The sequence below is a fragment of the Falco punctatus genome, assembly GCF_963210335.1.
Source record: "Falco punctatus genome assembly, chromosome: 1".
NCBI classification, from domain to species: domain Eukaryota; kingdom Metazoa; phylum Chordata; class Aves; order Falconiformes; family Falconidae; genus Falco; species Falco punctatus.
Genome location: NC_137580.1, coordinates 78,732,615 through 78,752,974, shown reverse-complemented (window position 1 = coordinate 78,752,974; position 20,360 = coordinate 78,732,615). Strand labels below are relative to the sequence as shown.

At 37.8% G+C, this 20,360-nt stretch overlaps 1 long non-coding RNA gene across 1 annotated transcript; it reads right to left on the bottom strand.

Moving 5' to 3' along the window:
* Nucleotides 1-253: 253 nt before the first annotated feature.
* Nucleotides 254-13,630, bottom strand: LOC308062992. The gene is made up of 2 exons (XR_013927785.1): nt 1,399-13,630; nt 254-518 (listed from the first exon to the last, which is right to left on the bottom strand). It is a non-coding gene; the product is annotated as an uncharacterized lncRNA (long non-coding RNA).
* Nucleotides 13,631-20,360: the final 6,730 nt, after the last annotated feature.

Below are 20,360 nucleotides of genomic sequence, written 5' to 3'. Positions count from 1 at the left end.
AACAACTTCAAATCAGAATGGAAACCACTAATTTCTTTTTTTCACTGTAACATTTCAACAATAGAGTGTGAAAATCACAGTAGAAATCAGCTGTGCGTTGCACACCCCACACACTTTCTGGGGGGTGAGCAGGATTGTGATACTTATCTTTGTTCAACATTTCTTCAGTGTCGAACTGCATTATCGCAAACTGGACTGCTCCATCCGTAATTTTGTATTATTTTGTGCAAGGAGTGCAATCAGAAACAAATGGTATGATTTGAATGTTGATTTTTATTGTTTCACAAATAAAGGAGAGTGCCCAGAGCTTAAAAACAGAACTGAAGAAGAGCTACATACGGTCATCACAGCATGACTAGAAGATGGCTAGTGCTGGTTTTGAATGTCTCGACAGCAGCATTGCTGCTGGATTTCTTTGATGCAGAGAAGTCTTGTTCAGCCAGAAGCCTGCAGCAGGACTCTGCTCCGTGCATGACCGCTCTGCCCGGTGGTAAAGTGGCTAATGCTGTCACAGCCCACTGGCAGATAGAAAAAGCATTGTGAGTAATCAGCAGAAATGGCCCATGGAAGAAGGAAAATATGATAACTTTCTTTCCCAACCAGGAGGACAGCAATTTATCATTTAGGAAGGTACGATTTATACCTTACTAAACATGATCTTTGATATCTGAATCTGTTTTCCTGCTTTGTTACTGCCTTCACATTTACCCTTCCAGTTCCTCATCTTCTGCGTTTGTTTCTTTTGGGTGGACACCACCTTGGGATAATAGGTTATTTTTGTTTTCAAAAAACAACCAACCAACCCCACCTGTATCTGTTGCCTTAAGTTAGATAAATTTCCTACTCAAAGTGTTACAGTATCCAGCTGCTGCTATTGTTATTATTTCTTCCCTTGCTGTTGTGGTTTAAGGTGAGTCACTGCTATCCACCCACTTAATGACTGAGGGAATTACTGCTTAGATGGATATTCCATTACTTGAGCAAATAAATAATCAGGGCCCTGTAGACTTCTGGCCTCCTAGGTTGCATCATTGCCCAAGTAATGTATATGCATTGCTCTTTTGAAAACTAAAGATGGCTATATGGTATGTTTCTTTGTGGGCTGTTCCAGCACAGTTCATTGGCCTCAAGTTTGTATTTGTTAAAACTTAAACATGATTAAAATATAGGTGCCTACAGTTCCATATAAGTTTGTATGCTTTGAATACCTAGTTGGAATTGGGTAAGTCTCAAGACTTGCTTAAAAAAGCTTGTTTGATTAGTTTTTGCAAATAATCCTAGAGTGTGTAATTGTTCTTAAAGCCTGCTCTTCAGACAAAGATTCCTTATAGCTTAACCATTTATGATGGAGGGAAGGAAAAAAAAAAAAAAAAGATCAAAAGACTACAGAGAAAGTACTTTGCTTTGTGGTCGAAGTGTTGGACTGAGTCTCAGGAAACCTGGAGGTCTTGCCTGTGCCACAGACTTCCCGTACTGACCTTGTATCTTGGTTCCTTCTGTAAAATAGAGGTGAGAACATTTCCCTGTCACAAGATCTGGGAAGAAGTATTTTTGATTTAAGGACATAGTGGTTTCAATGGTAAGGAAAAGGGGTTTCTGGTAAATAACTGAACAGTGAATTGAACACAACCAAAGTTTGAAATTAGTAGTTTAATAAAGCATTTGTCCAACTTCGTAACATACTTTTACTTGGCTGTTGCTATAGCATGTCAAAACAAAGGAAATGGCCATAATTTGAGTTTTGTATTAACTGTGTGGCTTAAAAGGAGGAAAAAAGACAGTTTTGCATCCCTAGTTAATGCTATTAATGAGCTTGCAACAGAACTGCAACTCTTTGTGCTTCAATCATAGCTAGGGTACTTGCTTGTGAAAATTTGCTTCCTGGCAACTCTGTTCTTTTCTTTCCTGGCTGATGTTCCTGAATCAGAGCTAAAATCTACGGGTTTTTTTCTTTTCTTTTTCCATTTTTCCTTCTGTTCTAACAGGCATCCTTTTACTTTCAAAGCTCAGCACCTTGAACTAGCCTTCACTGCACTTTATCTTTATACTTGTAGAAATACAAATGGTCTTAAGTAATGTCAAATCACTGCTACAGTATCTAGAACATGACAGCGATTTGGAAGGGAGAACATCAGAGTATCAGGCAAATAAAGACACAGGTGCCTGACAGACAAGGGATGGGTCTGTTCTGGTTCAGCCCTGTTTTGGGGGGCATTTCATTCAAGCGGGAGAATGCGACAATGTAATAATGGTAGTCTGGGTAGCTCGCTTTCTTAGAGGTCAAAGTCAGAAATGAATGGTATGTTTATGTGATGGTCTAGCGTTATTTTAAAATTAGAGGAAAAGCAGTGGACTGCTATATCAGCGTAAATCCAGAGATTCCAGGTGGAGTTTGGCTTAACAAGGTAACTTTGAAAGACAGTCAGTAAAAGCATAAAAGCATAGTGAAGCTGAAGTCGAGACGAAGAGTGAGCTTCCTAGGATGGCTCAGGCCCTTGTTGGGAGTCCGAGGGTGCAGACACACTGCAGTTAGGAAACTAACATTAGCTCAGACAGGATGCATGAATCAAGGATATTGAAAGGAGATGAAAAATTGGTATTTGGGCATCTGTAACTCACCAGTTGCCGGGCACTATTTATGGTTCATGCCACTGATTGGAACGTACTGGAAAAGAAACAAAAATAGTTTAAATTGGGTTAACAGTTAACATCTGTCATGTGACTTACTGAAAGAGAAACTGCTTAGCTGTGAGGACATGACCGGAAGGAACAGTAAGGAAAAAGCTCATAGCGGTATATTTCCCTTTTCCACCCCCCCAGTCCCCCTGAGTCTCCTCAACTTTGCTGATAAAGTTTACCAGCCTCAAATACTGAGCATAACCTTACTAGCAAAGCATGTGTGGTCCCAAACCCTCACTCTGCGTTTTGCTCTTTTCTTTTATAATGGGTTGTCTTCTGAATTAACATCCAGAATCTGTAGGTATTCAAAACAGACATCATAACATGGCCCACTTGTATGGTTTCATTTAGGCTGGGTTCGAAACAAAAGATCTTAGTGACCTTGCTCAGATCTAACGATAGTAATTCCTCTTTCAGACCATGGTTTGCTTTGGTTAACAATGCTTACAGGTGTTTGCATGGAGGGATGTAGTCAAAGAGTTCAGTGGTACAGAGCAGAAACTATTTCATTTAGCGTATCTTGGCCACTGTGCATTTCGTGAGCTTCAGACTGAAGTTATATGAGTAGCTGGAGACAAGTGCTTAGGCGTGAATCCATTCTGAGCAGTCGGTTCAGATAAACCCACAATATGTCTTGCTCTCACTACTTTCCTAACCCACAAATCTTTGCCTGAAAACTAATAGCAACTCTGACATATATTTTAATTGTGGGGTTTTTTTAAAAAAAAATACTGTGACAGTCTGTATTCAAATACCTTTGTTTCCCTGTATTTCTGGGATCTGTCAGACAAGAAATCTGACTCTTCTTTTGTTATAGTGTTTCTGTATCAAGAATAAATTCATTGATTTTTTTTTTTTTTTTCTTCTGACCTCTGTAAGCTGTTTCAGCATCTCTGGCATTTTCCAGAAGCAAGGAGTTCTCCATCTTTGAGTGATTGATTATTTCTGTGACATTTTTAGCCTACTTAAATTCTCTTGGATATATTGGATAATTTTAGACAATGATAAGCTGGTACCCTGAATATGCTGTGGCTTGTCTCTGGTTATGGAAAAGACTTATGTAGTGGGGGAATAAACTTTTCCTTGCAAGTGAAATTTATTGTCTACAGAGAAGACAGATTTCAAAAGTTTCCAAAATAGCTTGGAAAAACAGTGAAGTAAACCTACAAAGTAAAACTATCAGTTATTTTAAGACCTACTGCATGCATTTGTCTAAAACCAGTCTTTGTGTTTGCCATCCAGAAATGCTCCGTTCCATGGTTTATATTTTTCTAAAAGATAAAGCTATTTATGGTTGGACTCTGAATTGCAGCATTTGCTTCTGCTTTACTTTTTTCTTCCTTACAACAAAGTAAATATAGGCACTGTTTGCATTTATTTGGCCAACAAAGCTTGAGGCTGGAGGGTAGGATTGATAGACTGGATGTACACGAAGACAATTTGAATGCATTTATACATATTGTCTCAAATTTACAGGCTTTCAGTTTCTTAAAGCACTTTTGCCTACTGTTTATATTAAAAAAAAAGGCTTATCTGACCTTTGTGTTTACACAGTACAAATGGATTTGCCTTTCAAACACTGATCAGTGATGAAGGTTATCTTTGATCTCCCTAACTGTATTGTTATTTTTATCTTGTGAATGAATTGGCCAGTTTTGTTGCTAAATTCCCTGACTGGGAACATCACATTAATACAGTTGAAGGATTGTTTTGACTGTCCATGTCATTAAGCCAAGCAACACCTCACAAATACTTAAAAAAACCTCAAAAACCCAACAACAACAAGAAACCAAAACAAACTGTGAAACTTGTAGCAGAATCACATTTATGTTTATTTTATCTGAAAAGCAAAACTTAATAGTACATGTTTGTTGCTTATTGCATATCTTAAATTGAAGTATTTTCTTTGCCTTAAAAGACAGATTTTACACTATAACTGTCTGATGCTTACTTTATTTAACTAGGTTGGTGTAGCCAAAGGGTGTTGCCAAATTACAGTTAGGACATCTACTGTCTAGAATATTTATTGTAGTGCAGCTCAGTTACATGAAAAACAACCTTTAAATGATGTGAGTCTGACTGTTTTATAGTGCTCTTTTACGTTGGGTAGTAGCAGTGTTTCTTTGAAGACTTCTAAGGTTTCCTTTTAATTTCTTCTAAAGCTTTTTTCTAAAGCACCCAAACATCCAACCCTTGAAATGAATAAACACAGAAAATGTGTAAAACATTATCCCCTACAGTTCTTTCAATACTGTACTAATTTGGGAGACACTTCAATGTTCTGAAAGGCTTTCCGTCTGATTTCTAGGTATACACATTGGTTGCTACATGCTGTAATTAATTTGTATTAAATATCTAAATATGCTTTGAAAGGAGCCAGTCTTTGGCTACGTTAGAGTGATGTCTGGTACATGCGAGGCATGAAGGCAAAAGCAATATGTTCAGCTTATCTGCTCATCCTTCCAGTCACTGAGGGGAGTTTGTTACGCTGTCTCCAGCAGTGCAAGGGGCTGTGTACACCAGCTGACAATCAGTAGGCAGCACCATTGGCTCAGTGTGCTTCTTTTCATTCTGAACATTTTTCCACCCCCTGTTTTAAGGAATCCTATCTAGCAACTGAATGAAAATCCTGTATTCTCTTAAATCCACATCTGACAACTGGGTCATACTTTTTTTTTTTTTTTTTTTTTCCCCCAGAAGGTGAATACACCCATAAGTACGAGAGGAGAGGATCTGAAAGAGGGGTGAAATTTATTACTTTAGAATTTGCTGCTTCTGCAGAAGAATAAACTGATGTAATGCAATTCAGTAAGTGGTTCTGGATGTTAGCCGCCCTTGCCTTCAGTTAGTTCACAGCTAAAGATAGGAACTATGGCTGCTTCATGGTATCTCTGCGTAGACGATGTCCCCCTTGGCTGACAAGCCCATGTATCTACAGGATCTGACCCTTGTTTGATATCAGTGGACTCCTATGGTTTTCTGAATGTCTTCTGAAAAGACTTCCTGGAAATAGCGTGATATGCATCTAATATGGCAGCAGTAAGCACAGATTAAAGCTTGGATGCAAGTGTCAGTCGTATCATCAAGAAAAAGTCACCTATAGTGATAATAGACTGTCCTTGGTTGGGCCTGAGACCACCCTCTCAGACCTACAGCCTGCGTAGTGGTCCACAGGGCTGGGCTAGAATTTGGGTCTAAGACTTTTAGTTACTTGTCAAATGTGTTTTCTTTTGTATTATTAGTTTCTTCTCACTGATTTGCGTCGGGTACTTGTAAGAATTGTTTTGCGTTATATCCATGAGTGGCTGTGCTTAAAAACTTACTTTTGAACTGATACTGCTCTAGAAGTCCTTGGGACGATGAGTTGGAAGTTTTTTGGTTGGTTGGTTTCGGTTGGTTGGTTTGGTTTGTTTCTTCCAGAATTAAGAAAAGTATATTGCTGCTGCTAGTACTGTTATTACCACTATTTAGTATAGTATTCCACTCAAAATGTTTAAGACATATATTTAATAAGCATCATCTAAGAAAGAAAAAAAAATAAATTTGAGACGTTTTAGTGGATCTGTTCAGGTGTTTGGAGAGACCACTGTGTATCAGCTATCTCAGCTGGTCATTAATATTTGTTTTATTTATTGTTATGGAGCCTTTGAGTTCTGCCCCAGCCTCCGATTTAAAAATGCGATGTACATGTTTGCCTGTTTTTGCTGTGAAAAGTCTGAAGCTAATGGTTCTGGTAGATGGACTAGGCAAAATACAAGAGTGAGTGCTGACAAAGGAAAAAATAAGAAGGGTGTATTTGGATTCCAAAGTGCTACCGCAGTGATTAAAAAATAAAATACAAAACTCGAGCCCTTCATTTGATCTGAAACATGAATACAAGTTCATTTTGAGTTTACAAAGCTGAGAACACTGGCATCCTTCAAACCTCTTTGGAAAAGCAGCCAATTCAAACTTCCTGAGAGTGAGGTCTGTGGGAAGTAGCTTAGCATACTAGAAAAGTGTTTTGAACTCCAAACAGAATAAGGTATTATGCTCAGAGATTATCTTTATGCTTAGTAATGGAAACTACAAATTGTGAAACATTTGGTGTAAGGTTTGACTTATGCCACTGTTACAGAAAATGTATGCAACTCTTCATAATATTCTCATCATGGGGAATGTCTCATTAAAAGATTATTTTTTTTCTTCCCCTCCCCTGTGCAAATAAGGAAATGGGTAAGAGCTTTTAAACATTGTAATCAAACATTCATCCTTATGGACTCTTTGGAATAAAGTAAACTTTAAAGATTAACCTGACCAAACTAAATTTTGAAAGAAAAGAATAAAACATACAGCCATGTCCTTGGAGCCTTACACAAACCTACATAAAAGGCCCACTGTATAATGTGTGCTCTACAGGGACATGTAAGGTATGTAAAACCAAAGAGTAGGGCAGGCCGGAAAAGTGATTTTTACCTTAGACAAGCATCAAGTTAGCAGTCATGGTGCCATCAATCAGGTGAAATTGCATGTCAGAAATGGAGCTTTGGACTCTCTCTGTGTTCCTGGTACACTGTAGCCCCAAATGGTGGGTGGGCTCCGGAAACTCAAACGGAGCTATATCTTACAAATGTTACTGTGCGCTCATTAATATTGCAATCAAGCCAAGTCACCCCAAACAGCAAGCAGAGCTGTATTAAGCTTCCTTCCCTTTTTTAAATCTTGCACTTTTTTTTTCTTTTTTTTTTTAATGTGTTTTTTAAAGGCTTGTTGTAGATTTACAGTGGTATAAATTAGATGGGCAGTGAGTCGTAAACAGATAGTCCGACCATGGAGGTGCTGCTGTTGAGCTGTAGGTGTGATATGTTACTATGTATTTCTCTATAAAAGAAGACTGCCTGCACATGATAAATCATCAAATATTTCCTCAGCTTATAGTGAGTGAAAGTATAGTTAAATCTCGGAGAAGTTTCAGTTTTCTTCAGAAAATTATTAAGAGGCTACTATTTTATAACATCTTTTACATGGTTTACAAAATAAATTAGGGGAACAGACTGCTTGGTGTTTATTCAAAAGCTAAAAATTACTAGAAGCACTAGACTTCATTCTGTCTTGTGCACCTGTGCATGTGCAAAAATGTATCCAGTATAGATAATGTCTGTAATGTTATAAAAGGGATTTATTTCTGAATATAAATGAACACTGACTGACACAGTTCATTAGCAAAAGCTGATGTGTGTTGCCACGTGTTAATTTCTTCTTGAGTGAAAGATTTCAATCTGCCTTAAGTGTAGGGATGGTACCCCAGCAAGCCCCCAGGTCTGGAAGTCTGGCTGTTCAGAAAAGAAAGCCATGAAAGATGTAGAGAAAACAATAATTTCTGTTTATGAATTCTTGAGGATCTTTCTGGTATCAGTTCTGTGTTATGTCTATTTCTTTGGCTTGCTGGTCCAGAAGGTGAATTTATTTCTCTCCCTCATAGTGTGTTTGATATCTAAAGCTACAAAATACATTTTCTGAATTGTTTTTCATTTCATGCATATAGCCATAAAAGCCTCTAAAAGCAATAATTAGAAAGAAGTATCTAATAAATGGTAGAAATATTAATATTCAGAAACTATTATAGGTACAAATGAAATAGCTTTGTGCATTGGCTGTACCAAAAGATACACCAGTTAAATTTGTAAGGAAATTCAAATGCTTCTAGGTTTCTGAAGTTTTTTGGTTGGTTGATTGTTGTTTTTCAAATGCTATTTTCAGTAGTTAGGGGAGTTGTCTCTATTTTTGCAGGTTTTCTAGACCCCACAAGATGTAGCAGTTTTTTCAGTAAATATACAAGACAGTGGAAAACAACATTGTAATATGCTTCTTGTTACCCACAGGTAACAATAGATTTTCAGGTAGTAGCCGAGAGATACCAATTTCTCAGATAACTAAATGTAAAAAGGACTCCAGTACAGTGAACGAGAACTAAATTATCTACTAGAGTGGGGAACAAGATGTGAGCAGCAGTTAAACACAACCATTTCTTGCCTTTCATATCGTATTTTGTTCAGAATCAAATCTCTGGAAGTTTTGATTTGTCCTTTCACTAAATCTAGACAAAACTTTAATTCTTGGTTGTGGACAGCTCTGAATGCAGGAACAAGAGTAATTTTAAATTTTTTTTCCCCCTACCACTTTGAAATGCAACACCATTGCATGGACAAAAATCAGATAACAGTGTTTTGTTCTCTGATACTTAATTGGATGTGAAGGGAAGATTTACCATCATTTTTTTAAGTCCCTCTACAAAAGTTCTTGAAATAAGAAAGCCCTTTCTAGCACCTCCTCTGCTGAGAGCAACATGAGTATGTTCTGTTGCTTTTCAAGTAACAGAATTTATGGGGCTTTGAATGTGATGAGGCTTTATTGGATCAATATCAAAGGGTTCTGTGACTTTTTTTTCCATTCATGGAGTAAAGGCCCTTCATAGCTCTGGAGCAAGGGACTGTAGCACTCCTGTACTGTATCAGTATATCAGTAATGCACTTCATGGGGCTCCCAGAAATACTTAATTGTGACCCGAAATGACAGTTTAACAGGGTTCAAAAATCTATTACGGTGTCATCAACATATAGTAGACTGGCTTTGTTGTCTGTTGTTTGACTGATTTCTTAATATGGAAAAAAAATATACCAGAATCAAGACTTTTTCAAAATTAGGTGTTCGTGTTGTCTGGGGCCAGGAGTGAGGGCAGAAGCTCAACTGAGAGCTGATGAAGACTTTCAGAAGCACTAGAATAAAATCCAAAAGGATTTGCTAACTTGCCATTCTAAAGGTTTAGAAAATGCATATAGCAATAGGTCTTGTGTGTATTGAACAGGATGCTTGTTCTTCCTCTGCTTATACCAAGGGTGCAATGTAAGGACCTTCTGTAAGATGTGGTAGATGCATCTTCATGTACTCTTCTCTCCAAGATCCTTCACATCGGGGAAACAGCTTATCATTTGTGCTGTTAGAGACGAAGATTTTCAGTATCTTTTTTTAAAATCTTTTTGTTAGTATCCTTTTTTTTTTTTTTTTTTTTTCCCCCAGTATGTTTTCAGTGATGAGGGAAATGGTTCTTGGGATTTGTGTGTGCATGTGGTAACTATTAACCCAGTGCATTCTTAGTGCCTCAGGAGCAGTGAACTGGTCTGTTCTAGCCTATGCCTATACCTCCTGGAAAAGTACGACTTCCCATGGAACTAATTCAGCCTTTCAGAAAATTAACTGTGAATTCAAAGACTAAGAATCCTGTAATTCAAAATCATAAGGATCTGAGCAAAAGCTCCTTGTGTGGGTGAGGTATGAGGCTTTGTTTGATGTGTTTCCATCTTCCCTGCCTGGATATGTCTGGCACCAAGTGCGCTTTCCGTGACACATTTCAATCTCTCTTTCCAGCTCTGAAAGTCACTGTTACTTGCCTGCTCATGCCTGTCTGACCAGTGGTTGCTGTATAAGAGGAAGCCCCTAAGGTTGCTGGTAGCAAATCTTGGCTTCTTTTCTGCCAGCAGGGAGGATTGGGAAGGAAGACACTAAACTCATGTCCTTCCTTGGGCATTGTAGCTTTAGCAGGCTCTACAACAGACTTAACATTGCATACTGGTCACCAAATGCAGCTTGTAATTTCTGTTTGGGTGCTCAGGCTTCTGTCATCAAGATCTGTCCTATTATATGCTGTGAAGGAAAATTTGGGGGTTGCATTTGTAGCCAAAACCAACAAATAAGATAAGAAATGGTAAGAAATGGCTAAAGAAAAAAGAATAGAAAAAAGAGAACATTGCTTTTGTTAAAAGCTAATGCATTTGGATGCAATCTTTCACTATGAGGATGGCAATAAAACATTTTTAATCCTATCTGACACGTTCACATCGCAGGAAGGTATTTTTCTGTCTACGGTGAGAGGAGACAGAAATAAGTAATGCTTCTAAGAAGTCTATCAGTAAGTAGGTGCATTTTATTTTTATTTTAAAACTATCTGCTAGCATGAGAAACAGTTATGTGTACGTGTATTCTAATGAGAGAAGCACTATCCTTATATATCTCTATATTAGAAAACAAATGTCTATGGGGAAGTTTTGTTCTCTTACACGTTGCATCTTTAACATTACTTTGTGGTGGGTTGCTAAAAGGTAAATTAAATCCAACTGTAAATGTAGCATACGCCTAAATTATTATGCTATTGATTTCTGAGAGATTACAGACATGTTTTACTATATTCGCATACTCCCTCAGGGAGGTCATTCTTTTCCCATAGTCTATTTTCCTGTGTGTGTGATCTCTTGGCCTCCACTTGTCACGGGGCATGCTAACGCAGTGTAGGAGGTTCTTAGCTTGACAAGGAGCAGACTTTCTCATTGTGTGATTTTCTGACTGAACTGGGGAGGAACAGTGACTCTTTTCAGCCATTTAGAAAAAAGTTTGGGGTGGAGGGAAGCTATGGATAATGAGAGCACCTTGCAAGTTAGCTATCCTGAGATACACATCTTATGCGATATGCTGCAGTATGACAGATGTTCAATAATATTACGGCTTAATTTTTTCTCGCAAAAATGCTGTTTTTAACAACACAATGCATCAAAAATGAAATCATCGTTGTTTACTCTGCAGAACTACAAGGAAAGAAATCACAGGTCACCAGAGCAACAATTAGTTGAATGGCCAGAGGCTTTAGAGCAAGGCCTGAGGTCTCTAGCTGAGGGGAAACGTTCCCCATCAGCTTCCAGAAGAAAAGTTTGCATTTTACATATAGATTAAAGCTTTGGTAAGAACTTTCATTTCAGTCTCTTTCTGCCATTTTTACTGTCCGTTGCAACAACAATAATGACATTTAGGTTTTTTATATAGTACATCAGAAGACAGCTAGGCAGGTGCGGTACTACACAGTAACAGATGGTGTCATGAAATTGTTCTCTATGCTTGCAAAGAACACCATGAAAATAATTCTGTTGAGGATGAAAGAGTAGTGATCCCACTGGCAATGTTTTGATGCAGAAACCTTCCCATATTTATTCATTTATCCCTTTTTATTATGGATGTAAAGAAAAAAGATTTGATTTGAAAAAAAATCTAGTACTGAAAGCAGTATGTAGAATACATTTCCCCTCAAAGGAAGCATTTTAGTGGTTTCCATGGGGTCGAGTTGTTATTTAGACTAATATTCTCCTGCCTGTGTAATGTGTATAGTCAAAATTATCTTTCCTAACTCTTGTTTATATTTGCTCTTTGACTGTAGAGAACTTAGTGTTGCAGAAGGTGCACCAGAACAGATTTCTGTTTTTTCACAGTCCCACAACAGAAAGGTGTTCCATTTACCCTGCTCAAAGCCACAAAACCTCTCACAGGGACAAGTATCCTGCTTACTGCAGTCAGTGTGTACACAAGTACTGGCTGTGACTTCCTCTACCCTGCTCACATTTTTCTTGGCTTAGCCATCCCTTACGTTATGAGCTTCGTTACAGAGGGAGACATTTTAAGAAATAAAACCTCCCAAATAACATCAGTTCCCAACAACCCCAGTGAGGCTGAGTGGGAAAGGACAATGATGTGCCAATACAAATATTGTTTGAAAGGATGGGATTCACAAAGGACAAATATCAGCCTATAGCAATACTTACTTATAAACCAAATTTTTATGCGATCATTTATTTTGGTACTTAAGTATCATCCCTAAAGGGTCAGCTTCCTCTACATTTAGTCTCAATTTGAATAACCTGGGCTTTGTATTTCAGTGTCAGTGTGGATATTTAAAAAGAAAAAAAAAGGCAACAATTGTAGTTAAAATAATTACCCATTTGCAACTGTTCCTGTTTTATCCTTTCAATGAATAAAGTAAGGCTTTTTAATTCCTTCCGCTTCAGAGAGTGAATGAGCGAAGCTCATTTTAGTGGCAAGCCAAAGAAAGGAGTATACTCCTAGTTGATGTTACAGCATACAGAGCCAGAGCATTCAACAGTAAACAGGCACAAACGTACAGCCCCAGGAAAGGTGCAAGTGGGAGCTAGATATTGTGGATACTAGTCTGGCCTCCTCCTGTTAAATCGATATTGGATAAAATAGTTTCCCAAATAAGTGACTGTTACTCACTTGTTAATCCTCTTTTTCCTTGTTTGTCGCATCCTTTTTGAAAAGAAATATATAAGCCAAAGCCCATAATTTGCCTGCATTTCAAGGCACAAAATACTATTTATAGGTTTTGCTGACTAAGCTGTCTTTATTTAAAAAAATAAAAAATCGGTTTTGTGTTTTGTAGCATTGGCCTGAGTTGTGTGTGTATGTATCAATAACCATAATTAAATAATGTGGAAAATACTGCATGCAGTATTGGTTGATGCATCGTAGTTATTTTGCAAAGTCCGCAGTATGTGTTTCTGCAGTTTCTTTTCTTAGAGGCTCATAACACTGAGTCTCTTCGATTTTTCTTTTTTAAAGTAACTTTTTACTTAATTTTGCAGTTCCACTGCTTTTTTTGTGCTAAAAATGTTTTAAGCTTCTCAGCTACATATAGGATCCTTCCATTAACAAAATGTGTTACAATAACCAATGTAAATGTCTTTACCCTCATTTTTCTCTTTTTCTGCTGCTGCTGATTCTAAGTCATAATACTTGGATGCTTAATAAAATTAACTAGGGCATGTGAATGAATGCAGTTTCCTAAAATATTGCTTGAGTAAGAAATGCATTTAACAGTTGTCTCTGACTAGGAAAAAGATGAGAGGATTTATAAAGTTTAAACTTGAAAATAAGACTTGATTTTCATATTGTGCTAGTAGAATGCTGATGCTTTGATCATAGTGAAGCAGCCAAATCTGAGAAATCATCTGAGTGGATGCTAATGTGCAGCTTGTTGCAATTTGCAACAATGTTGATGTGTCTGCAGGCTGCAGGATAAAGTTATGTACACAAAGGGATTTAGATGTGTTGGCACATACATATGGGGCCTGAAATTGTACTTTCTACTGTCAGAGAATTGTACTGTTTCTACTGGCTACTTTCTAGTGTCAGAGGGCCCAAGTTTTTGCCTGTATCCATCACCAACCTGTTCAGCTGCCCTCCACCACCAACCAGCAAGAGGTGTGCATTTCTCAGTTCAAATCCATGTGGCAGCAGTGGCCCGAGACTAGTACCTGGGCCCCGCTCTGTTTCTAGGGGATACCTTAGCTCTGTGTGACTTAAAATCTTCAGTAATTACTCATGTGCAGATGTTTTATGTAAAACTGTGAACAAAACTGACAAGAGGAAGGTAGCTCAGGCATCTTTGGAGGAAGGAAAGGAGACCCTATTCCCAAATTAGGGGACCAGATAGCTGTATTCAATTAAAATGATTTTTGGCACAGAATTTCTTAGAAGGATTGAGGATTATACTTCCCAGTGACTGTGAAATATTCAGACTTTCTGAGTATTGTGGGTTTTCAATCCAAAAATCCCGCTCCTTCTGTTCTTCTGAAAGCTTAGACAGTGGCAGGCAGATCATAAAATTGGTGCTAAAGTGAGTTCCTGCAGTGGATAAGGCTAACAGCAGCTGTAGTCTGTCTTTGTTTACTGTTGTTCAAATCCTATGTGAAATAGCTCCAGCTGTTGAAGCATACTTCTGCAGAAGGAAACCTGCAGGAGACCTACTTTCTTCTTGCCTTTTACTACACAAAGGTAGCACATTGCTCAGTATGGTATTGAGAATGGAATTAATATGAAATAATATGTATAGTGACAGTATATTTATGTATCATTAACACTAAGAATTGATCAGCTATATTTACAAAAAGGACCTCAGAATAAAATGTTAGAATTTTGTTCCTTTGTACTCTCTTGTGGACAGCAAATCAGAATATTAAGAGTACCTAACGTGGGTAAGCCTAGCGTGCCACGGGGGACTGCAGTGAAGCCTGGGATGCAAGTCCCTACTATGGAATTCGGTGCCCGGGCTTCTCTTTACCTGTGTGTTGCCTTGTCACTTCCAGAGCCATTTGCCAGACCTAAATTTGTAAGCCAACTAGCATTTGGAATATTAACATTTTTACTGGATTACCATAAATTTTACGAAGAATTTAATTACACAGTAATACAAAGGAAGGCTGTACACCTATGATGAAGAATTCTTCTGTGCTCACCTAGCTTTTTGAACACCAAAACTGCATTTCTGGGCCATCTACTTTTCTCTAAGCAAAACAGAAATTAATTTAAGGCCTCATAGCAGCGCTTTCACCATAGCTGCTTATCCCCAAAAGCACAGATGTTGACTTTACTAACCAGAAGTAACTTGTCAGGCACGCTTACCCGGAGGAAGGCATACTATCACATGAAGTGTTCTGGCCAACAGATCGCTGCCTTTACAGACTTACTCAAGGCACTGCTCTTCTCTCTGTAGGCTGGTGAGCAAACAGGCAGATGATAGCTGCCCCTGACCTACGTTATACTGATTTCTAAACATGGAGAAGAATTAATTTACATCATCTTTGAAAACACCAGTTCCTGCCAATGGCTCAGAGCAATGATTACCTGAAGCACTACAAAAGTCTTCATTTCTGTCTGCAAAGTATTTTTTTTTAATGTTAATTTGGTCCTATTTGGTTTTTTTCTAGCGTTGTACACTATACTAAGTGGAAACAGAACTTCAGAACTGGCATATACTTACATTTTAAGTATAATATTCTTATCAAATATGGCTATTTATCTTCTAAGAATGAGAGAAGCCATATTAAACATAAAATAAGACTTTCCAGATATTTTTTGCATTATGTGCTAAGTCTTCTAGTAAATTGTGTCAGTAGTAATTATAGCAGTGTGGTTAAATTTGACAGTACTGGTTTGGGGTTTGGGTTTTTTTTGTTTGTTTTGTTGTGTTTTTTTTTAATTACATACTATTGAAATAGAAAAGACGAAGAGTAATAACTTGTTTGAAAAACGAACTACAGGCTCTCTCTAATGTGTCAGAATTATTTTTAAACATTTATAATAAGCTGTGGGTCATTTCCAATGTGACTTTAAAGAGAAGTCACTATTAAGAAATGAGTTGGTAGAAGAAGGATCAGAAATGGCATAACCTTATTTACTATCACTGCAGTAATAAAAACACATGACAAAAAAAGGTTCCCTGGGAAGAACACAGGTTCTTCTCTGGGCAAGTTCTTTTCCATTCCCAGTTGTTATCTGTAAATCTGTGCCACATCTCCTGTGTGCCCATTTATCGTTCAAAATAATCATGTCATTGATGTTAATATGATCTTCTTGAGAATCAGTGAGCAACTGTATAATGCTGTTTCGTGGGTAAACCCTAGATAACAGTCCCACTAACAGTGACATGCCAAATGTATTTAAGCCTGAGAATGAGCTAAGCCATGCAGTAGTCACTCTAAGTAAGGACAGCTACGAGCTGAACAGAGGATCTCATTTCTTTGCTCTTCCTTTTAAGGTGGTACAAGTCTTCCTTGCTACCCTTCAAAAATGAGAGCATTTACTCAGCATATACCTTGTTCTTATCTGTACAGCTACTACAGTAAAGAATGCTGGTACACCACTGAATATTTTGTGCCACAAGCAAATATTCATATTATCACACTTCTCATCTAATCCATGGCTGAAAGAAACTACGTAAGTGAGGAGCAGCAACACAGGTAAGACAGAAGTGAGGTTAACAAATCTGGGGAGAAAAATAATGCTGAAGAACAAGGGTTCACTGAAAAACCTGAACAACATGTGTTACCTGTATATCAATTAATTATAAAGTTGTTTAGAAGGCTGATGTGTAAGTACTGTATCCAGACTCCTTTCCTGCCCTGCCCCCACCCAAACCCCAGAAAAAGTTAGAAATATCTGCTATTTGTTACTGTTTGAATGGTCAACAGGTTTCTGTAGGCTGTATGCCACTGTTCACACCAAGACGATTTCTGCAGACAGCAGATTATCCCTTGCTCTTCTGGTCAGTGATTAATAATAAGAAAAAAAAACAAAAAACCAACACCTGAAATAATTCCCTTATCCTACTACTGCTCAAGCACAAGCAAGTCTGAGCCAGGATTGTCTCAAAATAATGGTTCATTTTTGTAGATGGGCTAGTCTAGCTTCTAGTGCACAACAGTCATAGGGATTACTGTTCTTGTGTGTCCCATTACTGAGTCTGGATTTGATAAGGAAGCTAGTAGTAAGCCTCCCAAGTATAGGAAAGAATTTACATACATTTTTCTCCATTAGTATCTATAGCACTAGAACACCCTGAACCATAAGCTACAGTGCACTTGAGTCCTGACATTATAACGCATAGAGAGTAAGGCTCCTCTCTCTAAAACAGATTCTCTAGGAATGGAAAAAATGGAGAAATACAGCAATGTTTCTTCACAGAAAGCCTCACGTGTGAGGCTAGCCAAACAGCTAAAAGATTCCTTTCCAGCTCCTGTTGATTCCAACTTGCTGGCATTACTTCGCTTCATCTGGGAAAGGGTAATTTATTTTTGCCTTTTTAATAAAACTATTTTCCCCATTCTACTTCTCCAACTACAAAAGGGAACAAACAGACCCTTTATCCTGCTACCCTTGTGACACAGCATTTGAACCCAGCAGTCTGGAGTTCAGAAGTGCAATTTGGAGAGAACGTGAGGAAGGAGAAAAGAGCAGTACCCCAGTGCTGCCAGCCCCTGAGAAGGGACTGCAAAGCTGCACAACCTAGGCTAACCAAAACCATGCTCAGACAAGGTATTTCAAGAGAACCCCACTAGCACTTCTGTACAAAGCACTAATCCTTGCAAGTGTCAAAATACACAACCCATTAATACTTTCTTATTACTATAATGCATTTGCAGTTATTTTTTTCTACTCAGCCTATTCTGAAGTATTCTGTTCTTCCCCATATAAATATGCATTACTGTTCCTACTGGAACTTCATGCTTGTTTTCATCCCTCTTTCATGAACCAGGTTTCACTAGATTGACTAGTTTACATTTTACAGTTAGATTTTAAATTGCCCCCCTTCTTTAAAAAAAAAATAAAATTGCAGCTTCTCAATCCAACAAACAGGAAACCATCACTGAATCAGATCTATACTATCTATATTTAGATTCCTTTGGGATTCTTAGTGAAAAAAAAAACAAAACACAAAACCTCAAGAAACAAAATAACCCCCAAAAAACTATCAATCTGTGAAAAGCTGCTGCAAAGAATGCTTTTCTCATTTGCTTACTCCAAATCCCCTGGCTGCAAATAATTTATTTCACTTGAACAAACAAACCCAATAGAATTAGCAGCCTTCAATGCTATTGCTTAAACAGTTACTTGCCATTGTGAAATTGAAACTGATCCTTAATGCCCTATGTCACCTAGCCAGACTTGTCTGTGTTTTAGAAGACTAGTTTTCCTACTTTTTGGTCAAACTTGAGTCAAAACTCCTCAGCAGCATCTTTAGGTGGTTCAGACATAGCACATCCACTTTATCCTTTTAGCATACCTAAATGCAGATGGGAGCTTCAGCTCCTATTCATAGGCTGATCACTTAGTGCCCCATTGTTTATTAAAGTTTTTCAATATATATTAAAAAAAAAAAAAAAAATAGTTCTGTGCCTTTTAAACCAACCCCTTTTAATCTTTCCTTACATATGATGCTTTCCATCCTTTTCTCTCCCAACTCCCTGAAGTGAGATACAAGCAGGCAGTTCTGGCACTGACCTGCTGGTTTGAACACGTCTTCCATCTCTAACTCTTGGCATCACATTTTAATAGCCAGTACACAGCAGAACGGCTTGCTTTGATAGCTGCATTATTTGTGTCTCTTGTTCCAATACTTGTTCTAATTCACCAGGAGCTTACAGTACACTGTCTAAACGTTTCTGTTCAGCACAGGATGCAGGATTGTACTCCCAGCTTTCTGGGAGCTCCTCTTTGATCACTCAGTCTCCTCTCTTCTGATGGGTTTTGGCCGATGACTGCCATTGCCATCTTGTGATTTCTTGCACCTCTGATTCTTGCTACAGCTCCTTTTTCAGAAAGCTCTAAGTTAGATAATAATTTACCAGCTACATTACTGCATTTCATGATGGGATGAGTGCTAGTCTGTGGCTGCCAAGCTACAGACTTGGTTCTGAATTTAGGTATCTGCATTTTCTTATGGGAGAGAAAAGTCTCACATAGCAGTGGGGCTACCTGAACATTTTAGTGCAAGTCAGTACGAACAGTATGCACATTTTTATTAGAAAGCTACAGCTTTCCAAAAGTGTAAAGGAACTGCAGTTCAGAGCTTATTATTTTTTTCTTTTGCTTTGTGCTTATTTACTAGGTTACCAATTACTTCCCACATTTCACAGTGATTATTGTGATTTTTTTCATGACCACTAACAAAGGGAATGGTTGTTGTCTTTACAAGGAGCACTTCCATAGATGATATTTGTAAAACTGAAAACAAACCTAGTCTTGATGAATAAATCACACATGCTGTTTCTAACATCTTAAACAGAGAAGGTAAATGCCCAGAACCCCCTTTTCATAACTTTTTCTGTCGCTGCTCTCCCACCTTCACTCTTGTTCTTTATGCTACTTTACAGAGTGCTTCTACAGAAGGACAACACGTCCAGCTATGTGGGAATGTATTTCAGCCTTATCTCAACTGGACAAGGTAACGATCCCTAAACAATGCTCAAGTACATGCAAAATCATGAGCATTACAATGTACGGACTCAATAGGTCCAGTATTAACACACAAATATCTTCATATCATGTTTTAAAATTCAATACCAATTTAAAATTTAAAAACCATTTCTTGCTCCAGGTAAGGAAAGCAACTTTTTCTTTCTTTTCAATAAACCCTAGAAATCTATATGTAATATATTACATATCCCCAAAGCTTAGACTAGATGTTCCTAGTTCCCTGTAATCTTCAATTTTTAGGGACTAAACACTTAAGGTGAAACAGAGAAAGGGATTTAGACAGCCATGCTTCACACACGCAACATGCTTATTTTCCATGTTTTGCTGCCTAATAAATTCTTCATCCCTGACTGAGATCACGCTCATCCAAGCCAGCAAGCTGTTTAAGACAGGAACTCCAAAAATCATTAGGTTGAGTAGTACATAGCCCAGAGTTAAATTCTTACTCTCAGAAGATAATGCACTTACCCCTTCTTGATGGGGAAAGAGGGTTGGGGTTTTTGTTTTGTTTCTTCTCCAGTCCCAGTGAAAAAAACAGAACCAAGGTCAGCTTAGTCTTTTATAAGGAAAACCTGAGGGAGGAAAATTGGCATTACTATAACTAACCTTACCACTTAAGCTAATAGTCTGATGTCCTGGATGCCAAAATTGATCAGGAAGATCTATTTTCTCCTTCTGCAAGATAACCTTCACTGTGGGACCTTAAAAGTCTACAAAGACAGACAGAACCTGAGACAGAGCTTTGAAGATATAATTTCTTTGTGCACCTGAAATGATAGCTACTAAGATTTTGGGGGAATCTAGGCTTGGTTATGGCATTCTGATGCTTTGTCCAAAAAGAGATTCTTAATTTCTTACAAGGTTTTTTACACTAGTATTAAATGTGCTCAATTTTACACATTTTTTGCACATAATTGCAATAATAGAAACTTGGGTATATATAAAAATACTTGTTAAAAAACTCTAATGTTTGTTTAAAAGAAAAGGAAAAAGCAAGACTCGCTTAGGTGTCTAATGTGAGCATGAGATGGAATTTAGGTGTTTGAATCCAA